At 33.9% G+C, this 5,946-nt stretch overlaps 1 long non-coding RNA gene across 1 annotated transcript in view; it reads left to right on the top strand.

Annotated features, from left to right (window-relative positions):
* The window catches only part of LOC111086266, an 11,715-nt gene extending 9,272 nt beyond the window's left edge, over window positions 1-2,443 (top strand). Inside the window, exon 3 of the long non-coding RNA XR_002610988.1 lies at window positions 724-2,443. This is a non-coding gene — a long non-coding RNA (uncharacterized LOC111086266). The remainder of the gene's footprint in view (window positions 1-723) is intronic.
* Window positions 2,444-5,946: the final 3,503 nt, after the last annotated feature.

Raw genomic sequence — 5,946 nt, 5'->3', positions numbered from 1 at the left:
CGTCTTACACTGCTAAATTAGGGACGGCTAGCACAGATAGCCCTCATGTAGCTTTGCACGAAATCCATAACATAACAAACAATACTCTTGAGATCAAGATATTAATTATTGTGTAGTGCTATAATGGTCAATGTGTTAGTGTTTTTCATAATATCTAAATCCAAGAGCCATAAAAGAATAAAACTAATTTAAGAACTTGAAATAAGATTTTACTTGTAGCAGTTTTTAGTTAATGTATTAAACAAACTTAGGTAAGAATGAAAAACTTGACACTAAAGTAGTATATTACTATTGTGCAACACCAGTATCAGTGACAAATGTTGTCTCTCTGACAGTTATCACAGCTTCTATGGTTAGACGTCACGAAGGCATGGGAATGATATCACTGTTTTATCAGCAGGTCTGATTCTGTGTATAAATTGTCCTATATTTATAATTCCAATTTACAACTCGATTATTTGAAAGTATAAATAATCTGACAATCTCTTGAGCAAACAAAACTTGCATAAACCTGAATATGTTTTGGTTACATGATTGATCCATAGATATATGGTAATAAGATTTCAGTACATTAAAACTATGTATCAAGTTCATTTATAGCGAAAGCATGTGTGAAAAAAATAGAATGTTCTATGGATTAGTGGGTAAATTTGTTATAGTGTACGATTGTTTTGCTTCTGTATATTTTACATAGATTAACCTTTTTTTTGTGTAAGTTTGCAGATCAGAAAATATTGCTTAACTAGTCAAATATTCCATTGTACAACAGTGAAGATGTTCCTGTTCACTATTAAGATTTGTGTGTTAGGGTAAGTTGGATATGTTTGTTTCTGCAGCATTTTGAAAAATTATATAATGCATATATATGATTTGTTTATATCTCTTTTAATGAGCAGGTGGAACATCTTGAATCCATTTGTGAACAATATATTTGGTAAGTGGTATTAGAGTTTTATATACCATCAACGCAGAAGTGGTTAAAGTGTGTATATCATGACCCATTTACAATGTTTTACTTTCAAACTTCATGCAGTAATACAATGTGAAAAAATTACAAACATTAATCTATTCTATTTGTTAAATGAACCAAAGAAGTCCTTCACCCCTTCTCTCTCTCTCTCTTTGACTTTTAAGAACAAAACTGACACATTAAAGGTGCAGTTTATCATTTTCTGTGTTTCTTTAATTGAGGATAACTGGTCATCTGGATAGTAAACATTTTTTAAATCTAGATCTGTAGGTTGCTTACTGACAATATACGAGTACAAAGATTTCATATGAAATGTGTTAGATACTTGCACTTGAATTACTTATATCTGTATTTTCTGCAGGTTTTAGGTGCAGAACATGTCTGATTAAATCTAGATCTGTAGGTTGCTTACTGACAATATACGAGTACAAAGATTTCATATGAAATGTGTTAGATACTTGCACTTGAATTACTTATATCTGTATTTTCTGCAGGTTTTAGGTGCAGAACATGTCTGATTAAAAGCAATATTTAAAAGAAGTTCTGTTATATATTCTACTCCATGATTGTGGTTTTGTAAAATATTCGGAATGGTCTTAAATGTTCCATCAGCATACAAGTAATCACAAGTTGCCAGTAACTGTAGGTTCTTTCATGTACAGAAAATCAATATTCTATCATTCGTTGCACTAGAGTCAAATGCTAAAACTGTTATCCATTTCCAGTTTTAGTGTACTCTTCTGGAAAAACAACATCTCTTCGATAATTTGGAGTAACTAACCATAGATGTTGCTTCCCGCGTAAATTCCGAATATTTCTTTTTTTATTCTGTCTACGGATAGCAATTTAGCTGCCACAGCTTGACTGAGTCCAAAGAATGCTGTGATACAATATAATGTGGTGCATAACGTGTATTCTATAAATAATTTCGTATGCTGTGCATTACATACATAGCTGAAATACCAGTGGCATCGCCAGAATGCTAGTGCTCAAGACACTCTCGACTAATGTTATCATCAATTGTTATCACACGACCTTTGCTTTTTTTTCTTCTAATTTCCAATAAACCCTTTTCCTCCCTTGTTGGTCTTTAACAAATAAATATGTGTTCAACTCTAACTTATGTCTGCCTTTCTCACGCTCAACAAAATTTAACATTTTGGGAGAACCAGTTTGCAGTAAACTTATAATAGCTTTCTCGATATAGTATACATAAACAATGCACTGTGTACAACTACTTCGCAGGATTGTTCGTATACAGTGACTGATGGTCAGTCGAGGACACTTTCAAACACACTTCTCTGGACGTTTCAGTTTATCCAACACTCCTCAGTAGTGATGGAAGAGACTAACATATCAAACAAACAAAAACCTTGGCAGTTATTACAGTTTGAAGTCTTCCGGTCTTATGTTGGAATTGATATTGACGCTTTGAAGACGCTTGTTGAGTCTAACCCAAGGCACACTCGTGAAATAGCCCTGAAATTGCATTTCTCTCGTGAAACAATACGTAAACATCGTTTCCAATGTGTGAACGCTGCTTCGTCTCTTCTGGCGCGTAATGCGCGTGAACCATTTTTACACAGATTTGTCCCCGGTGATGAAAAATGGATTTTCTATGCGAATATTAAATACTAAAAACAATGGCTCAGTCCTAGACAAAAACCACTTTCAACCCCAAAACCTGGATTCCATCCGAAAAAAGTGATACATTGCATTTGGTGAGACATCAAAGGAGTAATTCATTTCGAACTCCTCAATCCACAGCGAACTGTCTATGCAGAGATCTGTAGTCACCAACTGTAACGTTTAAATCAAGCCCTTCATCGGAAACGCCCTTCACTCGTCAATCGGAAAGGTGTTGTTCTTCTCCACAACAATGCACGTCCGCATATGGCACATATGATGCAACACAAGATTATGGAGTTGGGTTGGGAAGTTCTTCCCTCACCCACCATATTCTCCAGATATGGCACCATGATTACCATATTTTTCGTTCGCTGCAACACCATCTTAATGGGAAAACGTATGCAAATGTGGAAGGTGTTGAAGAGGACATCGACATGTTTCTTGTTACAAAGCCAAGTGATTTCTTTAATCAAGGCATTAACAACCTAATTGTAAGATGGAAGAGCATCATCGATAAGAATGGAGACTATTTCATTTACTAAATGTTTTGTTTTGATATATATATTGTTCGGGTTTTTTCATCTAAAAAAAAGCGACATTAATTTATTGACGACCTAATATGTTTCGACTTATAGAATGAATGAGTTTTTCAAGTACAAACCTTTAGCTCATAGTTTCGTCATCTCTTGACCGACTTGAGATCTAATTACAGTTTTGGACTCAGGGGGTCACTCTTTCGATTGACGTATTTGACCACGCACAAGGTCTCTTGGATTAATTTACTCCAATCCTGCCTAAAATAATTTCAATTCGAGGGTAGGCTGGTATAGATTCTGATGAATAATTGAATCGAATCGAGTATACGCGTGCTCCACGCTTGGTATTTCTGGTGCATAAAAGTATAGCTAATAAAAATGTCAAAAAAAGAGTCCCATAGATTAATTTACTCTAATCTGTGTAAATGAATTTCAAGTGCCACGGCTATTGAGGATTCCCTCTTGTTTTTTGAAGAATTTACCGAATACGGAGGTGTGAATAAACGAAACATAAAACGTTTAATTCACCATTTTTGTTGTCTTGTGGTTACACGCAGTAAGAAGACAAAAATGAAACGAAGCGATTTATCTAACCCATATGTGTAAAAACTACGTATTTGACAATTGCCAGACAAGAACATTTAGCTATATAAACATTGTTTTTGAGATTATTTGTGTTGATAAAGTGTTATTGATGTCTTTCAGGTCGTCGGTGTTGATGAAGTGTTATTGATGTCTTTCCAATAACACTTTATCAACATAGACGACCTGAAAGACATCAATAACGCTTCATCAACACAAACGAACTGAAAGACATCAATAACACTTCATCAACACAGACGACCTGAAAGACATCAAATGTCTTTCAGGTCGTCTATGTTGATAAAGTGTTAGGCATCAATAACGCTTTATCAACACAGACGACCTGAAAGACATCAATAACGCTTCATCAACACAGACGACCAGAAAGACATCAATTTCAGGTCGTCTGTGTTGATAAAGCGTTATTGATGCCTTTCAGGTCGTCTGTGTTATTGAACTGTGCTCTTCGTTTAATAGATCTTCTTGATGAACTTTAAACACATTTTTCAATATATGAAAACTTTTCATGTTTGTTGTTAAGCAGAAAGCTATACAATGGGCTATCTGTGCTCTTCCCAATGCGGGTATCGAAATCTAATTTTTATAATTTTAAGCCCCGACACTTACTGTTGAGTTAACGTGGGGATTTTCCAACTTGTAAGTCGTTGGCCGAATACAAGTCAATAATAGATATTAAATGATAAAACGTGAAAGGCTTAGCATATCCTATGCTAATAACATAATACTTCAATTTCACATGAAAAGCTCTAATATGGGATAAATAGACATTGTATTCCAGGCTATAAGATAGAAGTAAAATTATGCTTCAACAATCTTGCTTTCAATAGCTTACTAACATTATATATACATATATATATGTTCGAGCAGAAAGCAACACGATAATTGATGTTACGTGCAGGTAAGAAATGCAACAATATTTTTTTTTATTAGTCGATTTATATCGTAAGGAAGTAAGTGGTTACATACTTGGGAGTTACATATAGTGCAAAGTCATACTAATAGATGGGGCTATTTTCCTATTGTGCTCTTCTGTGTAACTTTCATAATATACTCATTGTAAAAGTGTTTTAACTTTCATATAAATTTGAAACATAATCAATATTCTCTCACTTGGTATAGAGCTTGAAAAACACGTTTACAAAATTTGATTCTGAAAATCTAATTTTCTTAGAAAAGTAATAGAAATAAGTGAGAGCCAATTCCATTTCATTGTACGGTAGCTAAAAAGTCCTTAAATATTCAGAAAAAGCAGCTCTCATAAACAGGAAATATATGCACAATGTATTATTCAATTGTACATAGTAGAAAGAAAATATAATTGGTCCCAATGGGTACCGGAGAACTGGAGCCAGGTTTAAAAAAATCGTGTTGACGAAACAGCATTGATCGTTTGGAAAACTCGAAGCATTTGTAAATGTGTTTTAAATACACCTTATTATATATTTTGTGTGTGTATGCTTTATTATTTCGAAGGCCAATGCGATATGTGAAAGTACAAATAGTTTTATTTTAATTATTGTTTTAGAGCAAAGCCACATTGAGCTATCTGCTGTGTCACCGCGGAGAATCAAACCCCGTATGTGAGCGTTGGAAGTCCGTACATTTAACGCTGTCCCACCAGGGGACAGTATAAATAGTAAATGCATATTAATCGTTCGCTTTCAATGACGTTTAATGTCTACCACGTCAGAGATTAATCTAATTTGCTGTAGATAACACTATAAAAATTACACTGAATAAATTTTTACCTTCATTTTATCGCATTATTCAGAGATATCAAACCTCATGAAACTGAATTAATTATATAGAGACAGTTTGAAACTTTACAAACTAATTTAACATTGGAGTTTGTTGAGGATTTAGTATATTTGTTCTACTATTCGTTGATGATATTACAACAAGTCTCACAAATCAATAAATTCATCTCTGAAATGAGATTCACTCTTCCACAGTGAAACAAACTTTCCTTCAGAGAACAGTGGGTTAAAGTCTCTTCGAAAGAGGTAAGATTTAATTACTGTTTGTGAATTAGATTTAAGACTTTATAATTGGAAAGAGGTGAATAGAGAGTGAACTGTAATTGCGTTGTGGAACGAAGTTATTACAGTTGTACTGAAAAATCCACTTAGCCGATTTCATAACTATGACAAATTCTCTTGGGAACCCTAACATATAGAAATGAATTATTTTATCTAATATACAAATTTA

Source organism: Limulus polyphemus, unplaced genomic scaffold, assembly GCF_000517525.1.
Source record: "Limulus polyphemus unplaced genomic scaffold, Limulus_polyphemus-2.1.2 Scaffold966, whole genome shotgun sequence".
In the NCBI taxonomy this organism is placed as follows: Eukaryota; Metazoa; Arthropoda; class Merostomata; order Xiphosura; family Limulidae; genus Limulus; species Limulus polyphemus.
The sequence above is the reverse complement of the archived record's forward strand: the minus strand, read 5'-3'. Positions and strand labels throughout refer to the sequence as shown.